Source organism: Mirounga leonina, unplaced genomic scaffold, assembly GCF_011800145.1.
Source record: "Mirounga leonina isolate KUSES-001 unplaced genomic scaffold, KU_Mleo_1.0 Mir_153, whole genome shotgun sequence".
Taxonomy (NCBI): Eukaryota; Metazoa; Chordata; class Mammalia; order Carnivora; family Phocidae; genus Mirounga; species Mirounga leonina.
This window is the reverse complement of record NW_023270387.1, coordinates 36,863,794-36,888,473: the sequence shown is the minus strand read 5'-3', so window position 1 is coordinate 36,888,473 and position 24,680 is coordinate 36,863,794. Positions and strand designations below refer to the sequence as shown.

At 35.1% G+C, this 24,680-nt stretch overlaps 1 protein-coding gene across 1 annotated transcript in view; it reads left to right on the top strand.

The window, feature by feature from the left end:
• Positions 1–24,680, top strand: part of KDM4D (lysine demethylase 4D) — a 33,927-nt gene that overhangs the window by 2,874 nt on the left and 6,373 nt on the right. The gene's annotated exons all lie outside the window — the stretch shown is intronic.

Sequence of the window (24,680 nt, the reverse complement as noted above, 5' to 3'; positions counted from 1 at the left end):
ATCCTATATCTCATAATCTATGAATCCATCCCTTCTAGATCGCTCTTAACAGGTTTTGGATATGATGTAATATATCTTAACCTTAAAAAATGCTCCTTCATTTTAATATGACAAAGGTAGGATTTTAATTCAATGTGAAAAGGATGTTTTATATAATAACTATGTTTGCAAAATCGACTATTCTTGTAGCACCATATAGGAGTTCCAGCTTCAAAGCTTCCACCGCTAGCTGAGTTAAATATCCAAAAGGAAAAAAGAAACCTTAAAATCTAAGAGGAAAACTTAAGAGACTAGTTGTACAACCTAGAGTTTGTAAAGATCCTTTGAGCAAGGCAGAACACCTAAGCGCTATAAAGGAAGTAATTGTAAAAATTTATCTTTACAAAATTTTAATTTTATTGCCAAAGATGCTCAAAACAAAGTCAAAAGATAAATGCTAGATGAACAGGTAAATTTTGTAATGCCTATTAACATATAAAAGGTTACTACTACGCATAAGAAAATACAAACAACCCAATAAAAAAAAAATGGCACAGAATATAAACCAGCCATTCAGAGAAAGCAATCCCAAAATCCAAAGAAACAATAAATATAAAATACATGCAACCTCCCCATTAGGAAAATGAAAGTAAACCAATAATGAATTACTGCATTATAGTATCAGATCGGCAATAATTTTTAAAAATTATCAATACAGTTGGATGGGATTGGGAGAAAAGGGGATCTAGTTAGACAATAGGCATTGGCTCCCTGTTTCTCTCACAGTAAAAATAAAAAATGCTCACAATGACCTACAAGACTCTCCCCTACCTAATTTATTTCCTCTCTTGCTCATGCCTTCCTGGTGTTGTTTGATCATAGCTCTTGCCTTAGGGCCCTTGCATTAGCTATTTCCTTGGCCAAGAGCACTCTTACTTGTCTTATTCAGGTCTATGTTTAAATGAGGTCACCCAACCGTGACAGCCCTGTTTAAAATTGCAACCATCCTCCCTTTTGGTCCCCCAATATCTATAGTCCTTATCTCCCTTATTCTGCTATGCTTTTCTTTTTTACATAGCATGTATCATCTTCCATGATCCTGTATAATTTAGTTATGTGTATTATTTCTTTATCTACCTATTCCATGTAGGATATAAATTCTACAAGGGCAGAATCTTTGTTTATACCAATGATGTCAGCCAAGCACCTAAAACTGTCTGGCACCAAGAGGTACACACAGTTTTTTTCCAAATGAGTAAATGAATGAATGGATAAATGGATGAATGAGTGAGTGAGTGAATGAATGATTTTTAAGAGGAAAAAGAATCACATTTTGATGTAAAAAGTTGTTGCTTTAATCTCTTTTATATTTTAAAGGAGAAAAAAGTAATTTACATTCTGCTAGTCTGAAATCCAGGTTTGACATGAAGATACGCCAAGACCCAGAAAGATGATTTCTTTTCAGGAAAGAATCACTAAATGAAGTCACTAAGTGATGTCATGTGACTATCAGGCTTTATATGTTTCATCAAAATTCTAATTTGGCCAGCCCCACCCCCAGTCCAGTCACAACTCTAATCCAACCTCCCTCTTCTTTCAGTTGAATCATTTTCCCCAATTCCAGTAAACCCTCTCATTTACAAAGTTTCCAACCCACAAACTGAAAATTTTGCTTGAAAATGTTTCTTTGAGGCTTTTAATAAGAAAATGAAGAAAAAAAACCCCAATGGTCACAAGTCAGAAATCACATTTAAAAATAAACATAAATAATGGCATCTGTTTAAAATTTTTAACCTGAAAATGACCAATTTTCTAAGATAAAAAACTGAAACTTTGTTTTGACAAGAATAGGGGAACAAAGTAGCTTGCCTTACATCAACAAAATCCTGGTTTGAAATGAAGATGCTCCGGGGCCCGGAGAGATGATTTTCTGGAGACAGCTTCAGAATGAAATTTGCTGATGGTCCAGACTAGCTTACTGGATAATAACCTAATTTAACCACCTCTTACATAATCTGAGCACATGGCTACCTCATTAGTTGGCCAGCCCATAATTACCAAGACAGTTAAAAATGAACATATTAAAAAACAGTTAAAACTAAGCAACTAAAATGGGGGAAAATAAAGAGACAAGCATACCAGGCAAATTCTAAGTAATGCCAACAAAAAACTATGTAGCGACATGAATTATCAAAAGGATTCTTTAAATAGAATAGCATTAACAAGGACATGAATAGGGCCATCTTATGGAGTCATAAAGAAAAATTCAGTAGGAAAATATTACAGTCATGAAAATGTATGCAACTAACTACATAGTCTGGAAAAATATAAAGCAAAAATAAAGAATTAAAAGGAAAAACTGACATCCACAATTATAATGGGAATTTTTTTAATGTAAATTTTTCTCAGATTGATAGATAGAGCAGACAACATTGATGCATTGTGTGCATAGATAAATATCCTTATTGCATTTATATATGCATATATATTTGTATATTGCATTTATAGGTATAGAAAAATCCTTTAAAACAAGAGAATACACATCATTTTTAATAAACATTGAAGATCTACAAAATTTAATCAAATATAATGCCCCCAAATAAGTTTCAATAAATGCTTATGTATATATTTCTAAATGATAATATTTAGTCTTGCCAATTTTTGAGCTTTATATAAATGTTCAAAATGTTTATATAAATGAATCATGTATATTGTGTAGCTGTAGTATACTATGTAGAATTTTATTGTGTAAAGATACACAATATATGTTATTTATTCTAATAATTATGTTTTCCAGTATGGGTATTACAAATAATGCCACTATGAACATACTTATGAATGTGCAGAGATGCGTGTGTGCACATTTCATTTATATATATCCCATCAGCAAGATGAGAGTTCTCGTTCTGTAGTCTCACCACACTTGATATTGTCCAACTTTTCAATTGTAGTTCACCTGGTGGATGATAGTAATCTCTTATTGAGGTCTGAATTTGCATTTTCTTGATTACTAATCACCTTACATATGTTTAATGTCCATTTGGATTTCTTTTGTGAAGTATCTATTCAAGTCTTCTTTCTCTTGGTTTCTCTGAGCTCTTAATACCTTCGGCACCAGTTCTGTCACTTGTTTATGCCACGTGTATATTTTCCATTTCTTGGCTCCTCCTTTTGGCATATTTTGATATACAAAAAGTCTTTAATATTTGGGTAGTTCGATTGATCAGTCTTTTCCTTTCTGCTTGGTGCATGGTATTTATTGATTGAGAAATTCTTCCTGACTTTGCAGTTGTATAGATATTCTTGGATATTATTTTCTGTAAGTCTTGTAGTTATATCTTTCACAGTTGCACCAGGAATTCATTTTTCTGCATAGTGTGATAGAGGGGGCTTGAAATCTGGTAAAGCAAGTCTTCTAGTTTTGCCCCTCTCTTAGGAGCGCTTTACTATTCTTGGCCCTTTGTGCCTCAATATAAAATGTAAAATGTTATGTTCTACAAAAATACTTTTGGGATTTTGATTAGAATAACATTGAGTCTATTGATCAATATAAGAAGAACTGACAATACAATATTGAATAACCTTTAAATCTATTAATAGATTGTCTTTCCATTTATTTAGGTCTACTTTAATTGCCTCTAAGTAAATTTATATTATTGTCTTTACAGAAGACTTGCAAGATTTTGTCAGCTTTAGCCTTAGGTGCCACTTAATTTTTAATACTATTGTAAATGGCCTCTTTCTTAAATTTTGACTGTCTAATTGTTTGGTGCTGGTATATATAAGTCATTTTTTACATATCACTTCTAAATTCAGAGACCTTGCTAAACCCTCTTACTAATTAAAATAGCTTCTTTATAGATCTTTTGGATTTTTCACATATGCAGTGATATCTGGGAATAATGACAGCTTTGTTTCTTCCTTTCCAATCTTTCCCCTCCCCTCTCTTTTTTTTCTTTGCTGTCTTATGTTGGATAGGACATCCAGGGCAATGTTGAATAGAGAAATCACAGGCATCTTTGTCTTTTTCCTGATCAGAAAGGAAAAGCTTGAACTTTTCATTATTATGTATGATATTTCCTGAAGGTTTGGGGTAGATGCACTATATTCGATAAAATTTCCCTAAAATTTTTAGTTTGCTAAATGGATGGTGAATTTTATCAAACACTTTTCTACATCTAGCGAGGTTCTCTTTTAGTCTGTTAGTGTGTTATGTATTAATTTATATGCTTAACTGTCAACCTTTCATTCTTGAAATAAACCCTTCTTGATCATGATGAATATATTGCAGGAATCAGTTTACTCAACTTCTCTTTAGGACTTTTGCATCTATGTTCTTAAGTGAGATTAGCCCGTTATGTTCCTTTATCATAGTGTCCTCATTGGAGACTTGTATTATAAAATTTGTATCATAAAATGTGTTGGAAAATACTCTTTTTCTGTTCTCTGGGAAAATTTGTCTAAAGTTGGCATTATTTCTTCTTTGAATGTTTGGTAGAATTTGCTGGTTAGGTCATCTGGGCTTAGAATTTTCTTTGTGAAGACAGTTTTGAGTACTGTTTCACTTTTCTTGATGGTCATAGAGGTACTCAGTGTCCTATTTCTTCTTGTGTCCATTTTGTTATTATGTTTTTCTAAGAATTTGTTTCATCTGAATTTTAAAATACATTGATTGGCTTAAAGTTGTTTATACTATCTTTTTTTTTTTTTAATGTCTACAGCAGTTATAGTGATGATCTTTTTATCTTTCCTGATGTTGGTTATTTGTGCCTTCTATTTTTGGTCTTTACTGTTTTCACCAGAGGTTTGTCAATTTTATTTGACTTTTCAAAAAACCAACTTTTGGTTTTGTTCATCCTATTTTATATTGGTTTTATATTTCATCAATTTCTGGTTGTATTTTAATTATTTTCTTTTTTCTACTTTTTTCCTAACTTTCTGAGATGGAATTTTTCAGACTTCTTTTGTTTCCTTTCTTAGATATTTATTTAAGTCTATAAATCTTCTTTTTAATACCTTTTACTAGCATCCCACAAGATTCGAAATGTAGGATACCCATAAAGTATTTCCTAATTTCCATTTTTATTTCTTTCTGACTAAAGGTTTGTGTAGAAATTTATTTTTAATTTTATAAAATTGAGGGTTTTCTAGGTTTTTTAATATTAATTTCTAACTTTATTGTTTCTAATTATGTCCTGCCTGCTTTTAGCCCTTTGACATTTGTTAGAACTTGTTTTATGGCCACAGTTTTATGGTCAGTTTTGTAAAGTTGCCATAGTGCTTGAAAAAAAATTACGTTTTGTTGTTTGGGAGTATAAAGTTCAATATATATCCATTGGGTCAATTTTTAGATTGCATTGTTCAAATATTTTATATTGCATTGTTCAAATATTCAAATACTTGGTCAATTAGTAGAGTCCTGGTTTATGTCTATCTTCCTTGGGTCCCTGTCATTCTCAAAAGTGTGTCAGATTAGGTGATAAATGATATGGTGTAATTTAAAGTTTAGAACCACTCTTAATAAAATCTGAAATGAATGTAGAATTTCTACTAAATCGGTAAATATTCAATATTTTACTAGAGATCATATCTAATTATATGAGTTCCATTCCTGCCCAGCTCAAAAAAAAAAAAGAAAGAAAGAAAGAAAAAAGCTATGACTACTGGAAAAGAAGAGAAATAATTTTTGTATTTTTTTTCAGAAAACATGATCATCTATATGGAAATATGGAAAACTGTAGAATCAGTGGTCAGGCTAGTATAACTAATAGGAAAAAGAGGTAAAAGTTTGAAAAGATATATAGATAAAAAATAATGAAAATTAATAGAAAAAAGTGTCATCACAATACACTCAAAAAATTAAGACGGTCCTAAGAATATATCTAAGGCAACAGATACATTACCTTTATGGATAAAATTCTGAAACTTTTTTGAAATACACACAGAATCTGAATAAATGGAGTAATACCAGTTAGTGAATGGGAATGCCCAATATGGGAGCTATGTATACTCCAAATTTTTCTTTAACTCATATAATTTCGATTCAAATCAACAGGACTTTTTGTGGAAACTGAAAAATGTGTCCTAAAATTAATACTGAAATTTAACTCTATTAATCTACCCAAATTAATTCTGTAAACCACATAGGGACTTGCCTTACCAATTATCAATACTAAGTATAAAGCTATTGTAATTGAAACAGTATAGACTCAGCACAGAAATGGGCCAATCAGTGGACTTGAATGGAGAGTTTAGAGAGATCCATGCTTATATTGGAACTTGGCATATGAGAGTGGAGGATTCCAACTCAATGGGGAAAATGGTGGTAGACAATTAGATTTCAAAAAAAAAAAAAAAAAAAAATCCCAAACAACAATATATATCCCTAGCTCCCAACAGCAATGACACAACATTCTAAATAAATGAAACAGATAAAGATGAAACACAAAGAAAACAAAAGAAAATTAAATCTTAGTGACTTAAAGGAATAGTGGGTTACTTAAACAGGGCATAAGGAAACAAATCATAATGGAAAAGATTAACAAGTTTGATTACATATAGTTTTTCAGAATAACTAAAAATGAGCAAAGGATATAACTGGTAATTCATAAAACTGAAACCCACAGGTCAATAATCAATGAAAAAGCATGTCACCTCATCAGGAAACAAGCCACACTATATTATAAAAGGGACTATATTATTTTGCCAATCAAATAGTTAGCTAAAAACTCAACATTATCAAGTGCATCTGAGGGTATGAAGAAAGAAATTCTCCTACTCTGCTAGTGCATGTGTTAATTAGGAAAATCACTAGATAAAGCAACTTGACCATGCCTAATAAAATACAAAATGTAGTTTCTTTATCACCTAAGAATATGTGCCCTAGGTAAATTCTCACAAGAACACATGTAAAAGGTTTTTAGTGCAGCATTGTTTATAATAATAAAAAAAAAAAACACTGGAAGTAATCTAAATACCCACTAATAGAGAAATGCATTAAATATATTCTTATGACAGACTATATATATATGTATTTTTGTATATATGAATTGAGACAACGTTGAATTTAAAAATTGAAAAAAATTAGCATATTATGAAATCATTTATATAAAATAAAAATAGATACACAGTACTTCATATTATTAGTTGATACACAACACATACACACATAGAAATGCAAAGACATCTACCAATCAAAAATGCACCAAATTCATAATAGTTGTTGTTTATGGGGCCGGAGAGGAAAAGGAGATTAGGATTTGGGGTTTATATCATCTGAAACATTTATTTCTTCTATTTAAAAGTACTTGAAGCAGGAACAAGGCCCTTCAGGATGTCTGTTCTCACTACTTCTATTCAACATATACTGAAGATTCTAATCATGGCAGTTAGGCAAGAAAAAAAATAAAAGGCATCCAAATTGGAAAGGTAGATTATCTTTATTGACAGATGGCATGACTTTATATAGAGAAAATCTTAAGGAACCACGAAAGGACTACTAGAACTGATAAGTTCAGCAAGATTTCAGGATACAAGACCATTATATAGAAATCAGTCGATTTCTGTACACAGGCAATGAGCAATCTGAATTGAAAATGAAATTAAGAAAACAATTCCATTTGCATCAAAAAGAATAAAATGCTTAGGAATAAATTTAACAAAAGAAGTGCAAGACTTCTACATTGGAAACTACAAAATGTTAAAGAAGAGCTAAATAAATGGAAAGACATTCCATATTCATGGATCAGAAGACTTAATTTTGTTAAGATGGCAGTACTCCCCAAATTGATCTATGGGTCCTGTGCAATCCTATTATAATTCCTTCTGGCTCCCCACTCCCCCGAAACTAAAAGTTGATCCTAAAGTTGATATATAAACACAAAGGACCTGAAATCGCCAAAATGATCTTGGAACAAAAAATTTGGAGGACTCACACTTCCTGATTTTAAAACTTACTACAAAGCTGCTATAATTAAGACATTGGTATGAGTGTGTATTAACACACACAATTAAATGGAATGGAATTGAGAGCCCGAAATAAACCCTTACATATATGGCCAGTTGAATTCAACAAAGGTTTCAAGACAATTCAACAGTGAAAGAATAGTTTTTTCAACAAATGTTGCTGGAACAATGGATATCCACATACAAAAGAATGAGTTTGGATTCCAACCTCACACCATATACAAAAATTAAGTCAAAATTGATCATAGACCTAAATGTAAGCAAAAACTATAAAAGTCTTAGAAGAAAACAAGAATATATCTGCATGACCTTGGGCTAGGCAATGATTTCCTAACTACAACAGCAAAGGCACAAGCAATAGACAAGATAAGTTGCACTTCATCAAAATTCAAAACTTGTCCACTTCAAAAGACATAAGAAAGTGAAATGATAATGACAGACTGGGAGAAAATATTTGCCAATGATATACTCAACAAGGGACTTAGAACCAGGACATACGAAGACCTCTTGCAACTCCATAGTAAGAAGACAACTCAAAAAATGAGCAAAGAATTTGAATAGAAATTTCTTCAGTAAAGATATATGAATGGCAATGAACATAGGAAAAAATGTTCAGCATCAAATTAGAAATTAAGGAAAGACAAAACCACAAGATACTTCATACCAACTAGAAGTACTATTAAAAAAAAAAAGACAATAACAAGTGTTGGTGAGAATGTTGAGACATAAGGATGCTCCTATATTGCTGGTGGAGATTTAAAATGTTGCAGGCACTTCGGAAAAACAGTGTAACAGTTTCTCAAAACATTAAACATAAGAGTTACCATATGATCCAGCACTTCCACCCCTAGGTATCTACACAAGAAAAATAAAAACATGTCCACACATAGACTTGTACATGAATGTTCATAACAGCGTTATTCATAATGGCCAAAAGATGAAGACAACCTAAATGTTATCAGCGGATGAATGGATAACTAAATGTGGTATATTCATAACAATGGAATAGTATTCAACCATAAAAAGAAACAAAATACTGATACATGTTAGCAACAGGGATGAACCTCAAAACCTGCTGAGTGAAACAAGCCCGACACAAAAAACTTCGTATGGTTCTATTTATATGAAATATCCAAAATAGGCAAGTCTATAGACAAATTAGTGGTTGCCTGGATCTGGGGGTGGAAATGGGTTGTGACTGAAAATGGGCATGAGGTTTCTTTTTGGAGTGATGGAAATGTTCTAAAACTAGATTATGGTGATGGTTGCACAGCTTTGTAAATACACCAAAAATTATTGAATTGTACACTTGGGTGAAATCTTTGTTCTGTAAATTATATCTCAATAAAGCTGTTTTTTAAAAAGCCACTTGAAGCAAATATGACAAAATACTAAGAATGTCAATTGTGACTCTTTGGAATGCAGATTTTTCTTATTTATGCAGTTTTCTCTGTTATTTAATTGTTTCTCAAAAACAGAAAACTAAGACACCATAAATTCCTGAGCCCCAATTTCAAATGAAATAGATACATAAATTTAAAGTTTTTTCATTATATTCTTACCTCCAGGTATTGACAGTTGCCCCCATCCCCAAAGGAAATGACTGAATCCTTGTCAGAGCATTCTCAGTGAAGCTTACCAGTCATACATAGCAAATGCAACTCTTCAGTGCCTGACTCTTAAACATAAGCCAAGAATAACTATGAGGAAAGCACTTAACATGAAAGACAGAAACCAAACATCCTGGAAGGGTGAATTCAGGGGAAACATACAATGTAGAAAGCAAATGAAACTTTTTAAAGATCCCTATAATTAATACTTCTAGAGAGAGAAGAGAAAGTCTACAGCCATGGAAAATATCAGAAACCCATAGTAAAACGAATATTCAGAGAGCAAAAAAGAATTTCTGGATATTAAAAAATAATTGCTAAAAGATTTGGAAAGTAAAATATAACAAAAACACAAAAAGATGGAAAATAGGAGAACAAAGATAAGAAAATTAGAGGATCAATCCAAGAGGTTTGATAACCAACTAATTGTATTTCCAGAGAGAGAGTGAAAATATAGTGGGAAGGAATATATTAAAGAAATGGTTATAAGAAAGTTTCACAGCAACAAAGAACATGAGTTTCTGTATCAGGAGCTAGCTAGCTCAATAGTTGACAAAAAAAAAAAAGACAAATCATATTGTAATCAAATCTCTGAAAATAAAGAGCAAAGGAATATCCTAAAAGTGTCAAGAGAGTAAAAACAGGTTGCACAAAAAGGATCAGAAAGCACATTGGTTTTGGATTTCTAGAAGCTAGAATTCAATGGAACAATTTCATCTTCAGAATCCTGAAAGAAAAAAGTAAGGTATGCAAACTTTAGTAGACAGTTGTTATATTTGTGACCAACTTTGAATTCCCTTTCTAGATTTGGAGAAATGCCCATATTAGGACCCCTGCCTTGCCAAGGTTGAAGCCAGAACTCAGTTTTCCAGCATCTGTTTCAGCAAAGACCTAGACATATGACCTAGGCTCTTCCCATCAAAGACCTCAATTTGAAGAAATGTGAGAAAGTCGATTTTGCACAGGATCTGTTCCTGGAGTAGGTGGTGAGAGACCGTGAGCTTTCAGAGGCAGCAGCACTATAGGCTGTAGTTGGTAAAGGTCCATTGCTCATGGTCTTTAGTACCTCGGAGCAAAAACAGTATAGGAATACCTTAATATAGATTGTTGGATAATTTGAGTTTTGTTCCTAGAAGCACAGTCTCCAAAACCTATTCTCTGGTCCTTCTGGAGATTGTGTGAGCTACTTAGTAATTTCTAACGTAACCTCCAAGGATGCTCCTGGTGGGTATGCCCCACCAACACGAGGGAGTAAACCAGGAAAGAAGACTGAGATGGGAGGAACCAGGGATCTAACATAATAGGGAAGGAGAATCCCCAGTTTTATGATAAATAGAAACCCCAGGCTGCAGACTATGCATGCAGTGGTCTAAAGACTAAGCGGTCCATATTCAAGTAAGCATATGGAGGGCTCCAGGAAGAATATTTCTGAAGAGAGAAATCTGACTTAGTACCTGATGTGTTTTATGTATTTAGAAGATATTTATACTACTGGAAATGAATTTGGGAATGAATAAATAGGTATAAAACCAAGCAAATGAAACAATGAGACAATTATTGACTCCCCAATAAATAAAATTACGTGGAAATGCAATCATAGTGTAGTACATGACTCAGCTGTAACTAGTTTTGCTTGGTAAAAATACAGACTTGATTTAGCCAACAAAAATTGATATAGCTATACAAGAGGATGGGGTAAGGTAGGTATGTGTTGGGATGGAGCATAAGAGAATTAAATCTACATCTTTTATAGTATGACTGTCTACGATATCTAAAACTGAAAAGTCTAGAAATATTGGAAAAAGAAAACACAAGAAACAGCTAAAATATTTAAATAGTGATTGTTTTGGGGCAGTGGGAATGAAGGAGAGGAAGTGTACTGCTCAGGTTCTTTAGGTGCATAATATAGAATTCAGTCTAGTTTAAGGCAAAGGTTATTTTTTTCCCCAAACATTAAGTGGTTTAGAATCTCGGGGAAAGTCCAAGAACTAGACTTATATGCTACTCAAGAAATGTATTTAGGGGTGCCTGAGTGGCTCAGTCGGTTAAGCCTCTGACTCTTGACTTCAGCTCAGGTCATGATCTCACAGTCATGAAATTGAGTCCCCTGTTGGGCTCCATGCTCAGCGCAGGGTCTGCTTGAGATTCTCTCTCCCTCTCCCTACCTCTCCCACTTGTTCTGTCTCTCAAAAAAAAAAAAAAAAAGTTTTTAAAATTTGTTGGCAGTTCAAAGAAGCATGTTTGCCTCAAAACTCCATAGAGTGGCTATGTCTTGGAGATGTGGCGTTCAAAAAAGACTTCTGGCTCCTGCCCGTCTACATTGTTAGATAGCACTGCGACTGCCACGGTGTCCATGTAACAGAGGAAAGTAAACAGAAGATACTCTAAGGAAGTTAATATTCTCATGCTCAACTTATGTCACAATGATATCATAATGTGACTTTTTTTCATAATGTGACATTTAAGTTGATTTAAATGCCAAGTCCTCCCCCCAAATAAAATAAAGTCCAAGTCCCAATCTGTCACAATTTAATCTATGCTGTTCATGCCTGACACTTCCTACCATGTGTCTTCTCTATATCCAAGCTCCTGATATTCCTAAATAGGACATAGACACCAAATATTGGCATTTGAGGCACAAAGTGTACAGGAAAATTCACCTTCTTATCTTCTCTTTTCCATGCACTTTATCAAGAAGAGAATGTTGAAATTTGTGGGACAGAAACATACAAATATCTTGAAAGAGAAGCAAGCACATCTCATGGAAGAGATTTATTACTTTAGACAAGTACTCATTAGAGGTGAAAGCTAACTGTCAAGTAAAACATTCTGGAGAGCTCCCACTTCAACAGTTTGTATTAAACACCAAATAAATGGCCCAGACATATAGTTGGTGGGGAGGCGTAGGGTTGGTGCGGAAGGATCTCTCAAGGAAGAGGTTTGTCTGGAAGGCAGGAGTAACTTAGAGAAGTGAGGGAGGAGGAGCATAGAGGGACAATGACAAAGAATGTGACTGAGCCCAGGGTTTGGGTTAGGGATATTGAGGGATATATTTGGGGAAACGGAAAGATATAAAGATAGTGGTTTAAGTGCGATCATTTACCTTGCTCCCTCCAAAACTCCAACGAAGTAACAGTAACAGGATTTTTGGTTTACAAAATAATTTACAGAGAAAATGGTAAAGGAGATAACATAGTAGCAAAATTTAAAAACAGAGACAAGTAGAAACTGATTTATCAAACCCTGTGAAGTTGAATCCTAAATTGGCAGTGAGGAAAACCAAGAAGCAATGCAATTGTCTCTACAGAACCGAAAAGGCTTAGGATTTCTTGAAAGTCTGTCTAAGAAGCAGTTAGAGCCTCAGATCCCCTCCCTTCCTAAACTGCTCCACTCTTACCCTAATGGGAGACTAAGCTTCATTTTCTAGACTAAGTGAAAAAGATGGTCTCTGGATTGGACATTTTGAGCATCCGCTGAGTGTGGTTGTCACAGAGAAAACAAGCTGACTTAGTGAACTTTACAAGTTGGATATTAGAAATTTCAGAACCCTTTTTCCATGTGGTAGGGAAGCCAGGCCTGTCCCCTCCAAGAGGAAAATTAGAAGATCCATCACTGTTGACTATGACCAGCCCCCCACCCAGATACCAGCATCAGAGGCTCACCCAAGAAACAGCCCAGACAGATCTTCAGATAGGGAAACAATCACCATGCACCCTGAGCTTCTAAACAGTTTTTTTGTGTTATATTCCCCTATGAGCCAACTACTACGGATCACCAAACATTTGAGGAAAGCCTTAAACCTGAAAGATAGAAACTGAAACAAAAAAAAATTAATAAAAGGAAATTTCAAAGAAACAGACCATGCAGGGGGGAAAAAACCTTCCAAAGCCATTGACATTTTAATATTTTCAAAGAGATAGAAGAAATGCACCCATGAAATAAGAACAGGATAATAAGACACAAAAAGGGGGGTAAAAAAGGAAGCTACATACACACAAAAAAGAGATAAAAAAATGACCTGTTGGAAATTAAAATTTTGAGAGATTTGGAAAGGACAACAGAAGGAGTTTGGGAAGGTAAAGATAAGGACTTTTTCAGAAGAGAGAGCATAGTGATAAAAAGACAGAAAACTAGGAAAAGAAAGGTTACAAAAATTAAAGGTCCAATCCATGAGGTCTGATATCCAAATAACAGAGGTCATGTACAGAGGAAAAAAGTAGAGGAAGTCATCAAAGAAATAACTTAAAATTTTTCCTTAAACCAGGGGTGCCTGGGTGGCTCAGTCGTTAAGCGTCTGCCTTCGGCTCAGGTCATGATCCCAGGGTCCTGGGATCAAGCCCTGCATCGGGCTCTCTGCTCAGCGGAAAGCCTGCTTCTCCCTCTCCCACTCCCCCTGCTTGTGTTCTCTCTGTCGAATAAATAAATAAAATCTTAAAAAAAAAATTTCCCTTAAACCAAAGAACCTGAATTTTGAGATTGAAAAAAAATTAAGACCAGTAGAATAAAGAAAAGCTCCTGTAAACTTGAGAAAAAGAGAGAAAACACACAATAAACAGGGCATATTTAAAGGACCAGTATCAGATTTACATCTGCCTTATTCCTCACACCAACCCTACAAAACAATAAAACAACTTAATATAACAGATTTTTAAAAAGCACAGAATTAAAGGTATAATTCAAATCAGAGTTAGAGGTACAATTAACATATAAAAAAAGATAATACTTATCTGCCTCTGGATGAGGAAGTAACTTTCTAAACAGATGTGAAAGACATTACAAAGCAAAAGATAGACTCAACAACATAAAACACTGAAATATATGTCAAAAGTACTTCAGATGAAATAAAATTAAAGAAGTATAAAGAAATGGAAAACTGGGAAAAACCTATGAACATATCTAACAGGGTTTAATATGTAAAATTTTCATATAAGCAATAGGTAAAATGTTCATATAGGCAGATGAGAAAAAACACTTGGACCCTATTAGAGAAAAATGGGCAAAGGATATGAACCGATTCATATGATGAAATGCAAACGGCTCATAGTCATGAAAGAAAAAAAATCAACCTTCACATTACTCCAAGAAATGTAAATTAGAACTTGGGCTACGTTTTTTCACGTACCAAATTAGTAGTTTCTTTTCCCTTTTATTTCCCCCAAAGTAAAGTTGCTCAGTGGTGAGGATGTGAAATGATGCATTCTTTCTGAAGAGTTTTGGAAATATGTGTTAAGGACCTTAAGGTATTTAAATACTACAATGCCACGTACCTAAGGAATTTCATTAATTTAACCAATATTTTACTGTATATACTGTTGAAGGTACTGAAATATAGGATACATATTTATAAGTAATTATTGTTAGGAAAGTGAAAACAAAGTTAACTCCAATAATAGGGAGAAAGTTGAGTCACTTATAAAACAGAATTTATTTAGCCATCAAATTCCATGGTTATAAATTATTTTCATTGAATGGTAGGTAGATTTTCTAACTCAAAAAGAAATTTTTATTAAACACAGAACTTAGATATTATCAGCAGAAACAGTGGCTAATGTCTGAGGCAGACAGTGACTAGGATAACTGTATTGCAGAAATAAAGACATATAGGGAGGGGTGCCTGGGTGGCTCAGTCGGTTAAGCATTGGATTCTTGATCTCAGCTCAGGTCTTGATCTCAGGGTCCTGAGTTCAAACCCAGCATGGAGCCTACATTAAAAATAAATAAATAAAATAAAGAAATCTAAAGGAGGAAATTAGTTTTAGGAGAAAGATGATCAATTTGTACTAAAGAAGTTGATTTCCAAGGGCTCAGTGGGCTGTCCCAAGATAAAGAAGACAAACAAGGTTAGGAGTTAGGTCAGTATTATATAAAATGATGACAACAAAAACCTTTGAAGAGAGAGAGTGCAATACTAAGGAAAGCATGAACATAAATGGGAAATTTAAAGAGAGAAAGAAATACAGAGTTAAGAGAGTTGAGCTTTGAGGTAAGTTTGCATTCGTGTAGTAGAAAGAGGAAGCAGGTAGAAAGAGAAGAACCAGGATGAAGAGGAATAGCAGCTCCTGAGAGGTCAGAGTTTTAGGAGGAAGGAAGATGAAGGTGCTCCATGAATCAATGATGTGTTGAGATAAAGCATAATCCCTGGTGCAGCCTTTGGGAGGAGGCAATCTGATGATTTACAGAGATCAATATCAGTGGGGGAGAGGGGGTAGAATCAGAGGAGGAGAGAGAAAGATAAGGGAATGGGTTTGTGAACAAAGACTATTTTTAAGCTTTTGACAGATTAGGCACTGAAAGGAAAGTGAGAGAAAGGACAGTAGCTTAAATTAGGAAAGAGATGGATGACTGATGATTTAAGAAAGACAAAGATGATAGTGATTATTGGATTGACTGTTCTGGAACAAGTGAGAGGTGTTGATTTAAGGAGTTTAAATGCAATTAGCCATGGAAAGGAGTATATCCTCTTAAGAAAGGAGCACAGGAAGGAAGATGGGAGGAGGAGAGAGGCTGCAAGTATATACCAAATGGCCTCACTTGATTATTTCTTTAAGAAATTTTTGGAGTGCAAAAAAAATTTTTTTTGGAGTGCACACTATATAAAGTACCAAGAAAGATTTCAAGACATCAAAGAATGCCCAACTTAAAAAAAATCTGTTTCAAGCATCCCATTCTCTTTCTAGCTTACATTTCCTAGTGCTCTAACAAGATTATTTGAGAAATTCAGCCCACAAATCGAATCCCATTCATTCTCCATTCTCCACCCACATGCTCTCATTTCTTGTTTAAACCCAGGATAGATTTAATAGCCCATGATTACAATCACTCTCTTGTACCTCCACCTAACCCATCAATGTCCCTCTTTGCTTGAGATATACTTGCCTGGAAAAACACTAACCCTGATGGAACCTTACTATTTGCTTTCTCCCTATCTTTTGAATGCCCCTTCTTCATGGGGAAGATTTTTGTCATGCTGGATAGGCGGCCACCAGTTGTACAAGGCTTGGGGACAAATACCTCAAAGTTATACAGTATGAGTTAAGGAAACACATCCAGAACAAGGCACACACAGCCTCCCTGTTTCTTTAGCATCTCCACAGAGAGGCATCTCATGTTCAGGAAGCATGCTGGATACAACTTTGGTTTTGTTCTTGTGAAGGGGCTCCTTCCCCCATTGCGCTTCCTTCACAGAGGGCTTCAATGACAACAACTTTATCAGGAGAGATACATAGAGACTGCTTGGTGAATCAAGCTGCCTAGATGTCATACCAGTCATTTACAATATTTTCTGGGCCCTGCACTTAAGGAGGCAGCTGGGGACCTTGAGTCCTTTTGGATGGTATAGTCCTCCAGCCATGGGAAGAGCAATTCCCATCCAGCTAGGGGAAGAGGTCTGGGCTAGCCTATGGTTCACGCATTCTAGGGTGAACATCTGGGGTCATTTTTGGACATTGCTTCTCCTTTATAACCTTCAATCCCCAAGACTCTTGAGTGCTCATCAGTTATATCTGGAATAGGAAGAGAGAGATGTTATTTGACTTCCACCCAATTACCTTTAGAGTCTAAATTAATTACATTTGTCCTGCTCCCTCAAGGATGAGCCAGATTGTCATCTACTCCCCTCACCTGAATTTATTAGCAACAAGTTCTATAGAGACCTAGAGATTGTTTCAGCAGCTGTAAACCCTTTTTTTGTCCTTTGACACGAAAGTTGGAAAAGGAGAGGAGTGTATTGATCCTCCTTATTCCACCTCTGCAGATTTCTTTAGTGCCTTAGGGTCCATTGAAAGCAGAGGTGCTAAGAGCTACCATCGCTGATTCAAAGTGCCCCTGCCATTGGCATTTGAGTCTGCAGCAAACATTTGGTACACTTTTACAAAAGCCACCAGGTCACAGAGAGTAAGGCCGTCCTGGGCTATTTTTGCCTCAGACCCCAGACCCAAAGGAAAAAGAATTTGTGTTTAATAAAGAAGCCAAACTGTGGTGACCTCCCTGGGGGATGGGGATGGTAGAGGATTGGGCCCTAGCCCTCTTCCTCTTGTCTGAATGGACCTAGAATAAGGTGGAGGGACCTTTGGTGCCAAGACTCTTGGGAACCATGGAAGATGTGGATGGTTTCTATTATTTTGAGCAGTGGCAGGTAAGGTGATCGCTTGTAGCCTTATTGGGGAGACTGCAGGGTAAGAGTAAATGCCTTGATCTCTAGCCATAACGTGGCTGACTCCTTCCCAGGAGCTCCTCCTCACCCCATTTCTTTGGCAAGGTTTTCTTTTCTTCCCCATGGTTCTTGTGCAGACCCAAATGCTAATGGTGTTTTGCACTCTGTCAACTGTGCTAGCTTTCCTATAGTACTTTTCCTCCCATCCTGGCAGTGTTCCCAGCAAAATCTTTCTGTTCCTAGGAGGACCCTAAAATTTGTAGAACCCTCAGACCCCACAAAACGTGAATGTGCTCTTAGTGTCTGGCAAACTTCCAGGGAATCTGTCCAGAAACAGTCACTCACAAATTTCCAGTGATTTTGTAGGTGATTCCAAGTGGATTCAGAATCTCTAGGAGGTCTGCTCTGATTTCACACATCAACTTAAGATAGGAGTAGGCTTGTTTTTCCCTCCAGTAGGTAAGTCTAGGTTTATCTTATAGTAGAAAGCCCAGCATTAACCTCTCCCTCCATATCATCTTGCAGTCATTCTTCCTGACTCACTTACATGCTATCTTCTTAGCAGTTTCTCCCGCCACAGTAGATCTGACTGTGGAGAAAGCTGTTTGAGCTTACAAATTGTTTTTATTTTTAAAATATTAAGGGGGCGCCTGGGGGGCTCAGTCGGTTAAGCGTCTGCCTTCAGCTCAGGTCATGATCTCGGGGTCGTGGGATTGAGCCCCGCATTTGGCTTCCCTGCTCAGTGGGGAGTCTGCTTCTCCCTCTCCTTCTGCCCCTCCCCACTGCTTGTGCATGTGCACGCGCACTCTCTCTTTCTCTCTCAAATAAATAAAACCTTTAAAAAAATATATGATTTCAGATTTGTTGAAGGATGGCAGTCATTTCCCTTCTTTATTGTCTTGTAAGAAATCTCCAAGAAAAAAAAGAAATTCAGGCAAAACACTCATGCTTTGTGGACTGGTAACATTGAAAACTAGGTTTGGAGAGATGGATGGATAGCTGATTGGATTCAATTGTGATTGGACTAGGGATGATGGAGTTGGGGTGGGGCCAATTTGATTAGAATTTTGAAGAGACTAAGTCCTGATCATCAGTTCATGTTTTATTTGGAGTTGTTTTTTTTTTTTGAGAAAGTACATGTTTTCTTGAGGCAAAACTATCTTATCCAAAACAAGACTATCGGGAAGGTGATATTTGAGCTGAGACTTGAGGAAGGTAAAAGAGTTGCCTGTGTACAAAGACCATCAGGCAGGAGTACTCCAGGCTTTTTTTGTTTTGGAGATTTTATTTATTTGTTTGAGAGAGAGAGTGAACGAGCAGTGGGGAGGAGCAGAAGGAGAGAGAGAGAAGCCGACTCCCTGCTGAGGAAGCCCGATGCGGGGCTCAATCCCAGGACCCAGAGATCATGCATGACCTGCGCCAAAGGGAGACACTTAACTGACTGAGCCACCCAGGCATCCCCACTCCAGGCTTTTTTGAGACACAGGAATGTGGTTGGAACTGAAAGAGCAAGGGGTAGAGCAGAAAGCGGTGATGTTGAGCATCAAGAGGTAATGGTGAGGGGCACCTCGGTGGCTCAGTTGGTTAAGTGGCTGCCTTCAGCTCAAGTCATGATCCCAGGGTCCTGGGAATCAAGCCCTGGGCCAGGCTCCTTGCTCAGTGGGGAGTCTGCTTCTCCCTCTGCCCCTTCCCCCCCTGCTCGTGCTCTCTTTCTCTCTCAAATAAATAAAATCTTGGGGGGAAAAAAAAAGAGGTAATGGTGGGCCAGATCATGGAAGGAGGGACTTTTAGGACATTTGAAGGATTCTAAGTGGGATGGGGTAGGCATGCCCAAACTTGAAGATGGGGAAGATAAAACAGAAAAACTAAGAAATTAGGAGTATAAAAGGATTAGTAAACAGTATTAAAGGACCTCTTGAGATTTGAGATTGTGTTAATGAAGTAGTTAGCTTATGTATCTTTTTTTTTTTAAAGATTTTATTTATTTGAGAGAGAGCACGTATGCAGTGGTGCTTTTTTTTTTTTTTTTGGTTAAGGATGTTTCTTTTGTTTCACTGTTAAGAATGATACTTGCTATTTATTATTTACATTGAAATCCTTTATCTTACTATAGAAAATTTCTTAATGGTTTACAAGTAAAGAATTTTAAAATAATGAATGAGTGTTGAATTTCATCAAATGGTTTTTTGAAACCTACAAGATGATGATATTTTTCATTTTCATTGTTAATATTCTGAATTATATCATTAGATTTTCGGATATTGAATTGTCCTTGCATTCCTGGGATACATTGCATTTGGTCATGAGGTATTATTCTTTTAATATATTGCTTTATTTGGTTGGATAACATCCTATGTAGCTTTCATCTATGTTTATAACTAAAGATGACCTATAGCTTAATTTTCTGTTGTTCTTTTCTGATGTTGTTACCAGAGATAATAGCCTCATCTGAGTAGCTTTCTAACTTTTTCTATACTCTGAAAGAATTTGCATTAATAAGAGTTAACTGTTTCTTAAAAATTTGCTAGATTCACCTATCATATGATGTATCTTTTGGGCTTTTAGGGGTCATACTTTGAACTGGATTCTTATATTTTTGTGTTTTTGCTTTCTAGTTTTTCTTGGGTCCATTTTGGATATGTTTCCTCTGTAGAAAATAATTATCTTTTGAAAATTTTGATGTCAAGATGCTAATAAGTTTCTCTTTAGAGATTTAAAATTTTTTTCTACTGTATTACTAGATTTGTGCACTATTTAATTCTATATTTCTTTTTTTATTGAGATATAATTAACAGGCAATTTTATATTAGATTCAGGTATACAATGTAATAATTTAACAATTCTATTTATTATCCAGTATTCAACATGATAATGTGTAGAATTGTTGAATCACTATATTGTACACCTGAAACTAATATAACACTGTATGTTAAGTATATTGGAATTAAAATAAATTATAAAAGTTAAAAAAAATTAAAAAGTATTTCTTGTTTCTTTTTTGTTTGTTCATTTTGTTTCTTAAATTTCACATATGAGTGAAATCATATAATATTTGTCTTTCTCTGTCTGATTTATTTTACTTAGTATTATAACCTCTAGGTCCATCCATGTTTTTACATGTGGCAAGGTCTCATTATTTTTTTATGGCTGAGTAATAGTCCATCTCTTCTTTATCCATTCATTTATTGATGGACAGTTAGGTTACTTCTGTATCTTGGCTATTGTAAATAATGCTTCAATAAACATAGGGGTGCATATGTCTTTGAAAATAAGTGTTTTTATATTCTTTGGGTAAGTACCCTGTAGTGGGATTAGTGGATCATATGGTAATTCTGCTTTTAATTTTTGGAGGAAACTCTATACAGTTTCCCACAATGGTTGCACCAATTTGCATGTCTACCAACAAACAGTACACAAGGGTTCTTTTTTCTCCACATCCTTGCCAACACTTGTTATTTCTTCCTTTTTATTTTAGCCATTCTGACATGTGTAAAGTGATATCTCATTGTGGTTTTGATTTGCATTTCCCTGATGAGGAGTGATGTTGAGCATCTTTTCATGTGTCTATTGGCCATCTAAATGTTGGTCTTTGGAAAAATTTCTATTCAGGTTCTTTGCCCATTTTTTAATCAGATTTGTGTGTGGTTTTGTCTGTTTGTTTATTTTTGTTGTTGAGTTGTATAAGTTCCTTATATATTTTGGATATTAACCCCTTATCAGATATATCATTTGCAAATACCCTCTCCCATTGATAGGTTGCCTTTTTTGTTTTGTTGATGGTTTCCTTGGCTGTGCAGCAGCTGTTTATTGTGCTGCAGTCCCAATCATTTATTTTTGCCTTTGTTTCCCTTGCCTGAGGAGACAGATCTAGAAAAATGTTTCTATGACCGGTATCAAAGAAATTACTGCCTATGCTTTCTTCTAGGAACTTTATGGTTTCAGGTCTCCCCATTTAGGTCCTTAATATTTTGAGCTTATTTTGTGTATGGTATAAGAAAGTGGTTCATTTTCATTCTTTTTTATGTAGCTGTCCAGTTTTGCCAGCACCATCTGTTGAAGAGACTGTCTTTTTCCCATTGCATATTCTTGCCTGTTTTGTCATAGATTAATTGACCATAGAAGCATGGGTTTATTTCTGGGCTCTCTTTTCTGTTCCATTGACTTATGTGCCCATACCATACTATTTTGATTACTACATCTTTGTAATATATCTTGAAATCTGGGGTGGTGATACCTCCAGCTTTGTTTTTCTTCCTCAAGATGTCTTTGGCTATTCAGTCTTTTGTGGTTCCATACAAATTTTAGGATGATTTGTTCTAGTTTTGTGAAAAATGTTGTTGGTATTTTGATAGGGATTGCATTAAATCTATAGATTGCTGTGGGTAGTATGACATTTTAACAATATTGGTTCTTTTAATCCATGAGCATGAAATATCTTTTCATTTGTTTGTGTCATCTTCAATTTCTTTTATCAATGTTTTATAGTTTTCAGAGTATAGGCCTTTCACCTCCTTGATTAAGTTTATTCCTAGGTATTTTAATACTTTTAGTGCAATTGTATGTGGGATTGTTTTCTTAATTTCTCTTTCTGCTGCTTTATTATTTGTGTATAGAAGTGCAATGGATTTCTGTACATTGATTTTGTATCCTGAGACCTTACTGAATTCATTTGTCAGTTCCAGCAGCTTTTTGGTGGTCTTTAAGGTTTTGTTTACATAGTATCATGTCATCTGCAAATAAGGACAGTTTTTGCCAATTTGGATGTTGTTTATGTCTTTTTCTTATCTGATTCTGTGGCTAGGACTTTCAGTACTGTGTTGAATAAAAGTGGTGAGAACAGATGTCCCTGTCTTGTTCCTGATCTTAGAGGAAAAGATCTCAATTTTTCACCATTGAGTATGATGTTAGCTATGGGTTTTTCATATATGGCCTTTATTATGGTCAAAATAAATCTGTTTTGAATCCATCAAGAATGGATGTTGTACTTTGTCAAATGTTTTTTCTGCATCTATTGAGATGATCATATCCTTTCTCTTGTTGATATGATGTATCATGTTGATTGATTTGTGAACTTTGAATCATCCTTGCATCCCGGGAATAAATTCCACTTGATGATGGTGAATGATTTTTTTAATGTGTTGCTGGATTCAGTTCACTAATATTTTGTTGATGATTTTTGTATCTATGTTCTTCAGAGATACTGGCCTGCAGTTCTCTTTTTCGTGGTGTCTTTATATGGTTTTGATATCAAGGTAATGCTGGCCTCATAGAATGAATTTGGAAATTTTCCTTCCACTTCTACTTTTTGGAGTAGTTTGACAAGAATAGGTATTAACTCTTCTTTAAAAGGTTGGTAGAATTCACCTGTAAAGCCATCTGGTTCTGGACTTTTTTGGAAGCTTTTTGATTACTGATTTAATTTCATTGCTATTAATTGCTCTGTACAAATTTTCTGTTTCTTTCTGATTCAGTTTTGGAAGATTATATATTTCTAAGAATTTATCCAACTAGGTTGACCAATTTGTTGGCATATAATTTTTCATAATATTATCTTATAATCCTTTTTATTTCTGGGGTGTCAGTTATTTCTTCTCCTTTGTTTCTGTTTTATTTATTGGGAGTCCTCTCTTTTTTCTTGATAAGTCTGGCTAAAGGTTTATCAATTTTGGTTATCTTATTCTAGTTTCATAGAGCTGTTCTATTTTTTTTTTTAGTCTCTATTTAATTTATTTCTGCTCTTTTTATTTCCTTTTTTCTACTGACTTTGAGCTTTGTGTTTTGTTTTGTTTTGTTTTTTTCCCTAGCTCCTTTAGGTGTCAGTTTAGGTTGTTATTTGAGATTGTTCTTGCTTCTTTTTTTTTTAAAGATTTTATTTATTTATTTGAGAGAGAGAATGAGAGACAGCACAAGAGGGAAGAGGGTCAGATGGAGAAGCAGACCCCCCGCTGAGCAGGGAGCCTGATGTGGGACTCGATCCCGGGACTCCAGGATCATGACCTTAGTCGAAGGCAGTCGCTTAACCAACTGAGCCACCCAGGCGCCCCTGTTCTTGCTTCTTGAGGTAGACCCGTATTGCTATAAACTTCCCTCTTAGGACAGCTTTTGCTGCATACCAAAGATTTTGGATTGTTGTTTTTTTGTTTGTTTGTTTTGGTTGGTCTCCATGTATTGTGTGGCTTCCTCTTTGATTTCTTCACTGACCCATTTATTGTTTAATAATATGTTATTTGGCATCCACGTATTTTAGTTTGTCCAGATTTTTTCTTGATTTCTAGTTTCATACTGTTGTGGTCAGAAAAGATACATGATATGATTTCAGTCTTTTTGCATTTATTGAGACTTGTTTTGTGGCCTATTATTATCTATTCTGGAGAATGTTCCATGTGCACTTGAAAAGAATGTGTATTCCACTGTTTGGGGATGGAATGTTCTGAATTTATCTGTGAGGCTATCTGGTCCAATGTGTCCTTTCAAAGCCACTGTTTCCTTGTTGATTTTCTGTCTGCATGATCTATCCATTGATGTAGTAGGGGTTAAAGTCCCCTGCTATTATTGTATTACTGTCAATTTCTTCCTTTATGTCAATCAATAGTTACTTTATGTATTTAGGTACTCCCATATTAGGTGCATATTTACAGTTGTTATATCCTCTTATTGGATGGTTCCCTTTATCATTATGTACTATCCTTGTCTCTTCTTATAGATTTTGTTTTAAAGTCTATTTTGTCCAGTATAAGTATTGCTACCACAGCTTTTTTTCCACTTCTATTTGCATGGTAAATGTTTTTCCATCCCTTTACTTTCAATCTGCATGTGTCTACGTCTGAAGTGAGTCTCTTATAGGCAACATATAGATAGGGTCTTGCTTTTTTATCCATTGAGTCACTCTATGTCATTTGATTAGAGTATTTAGTCCATTTACATTTAAAGTAATTATTGAAAAAAAGTAATTATTGAAAAAAAGTAATTATTGA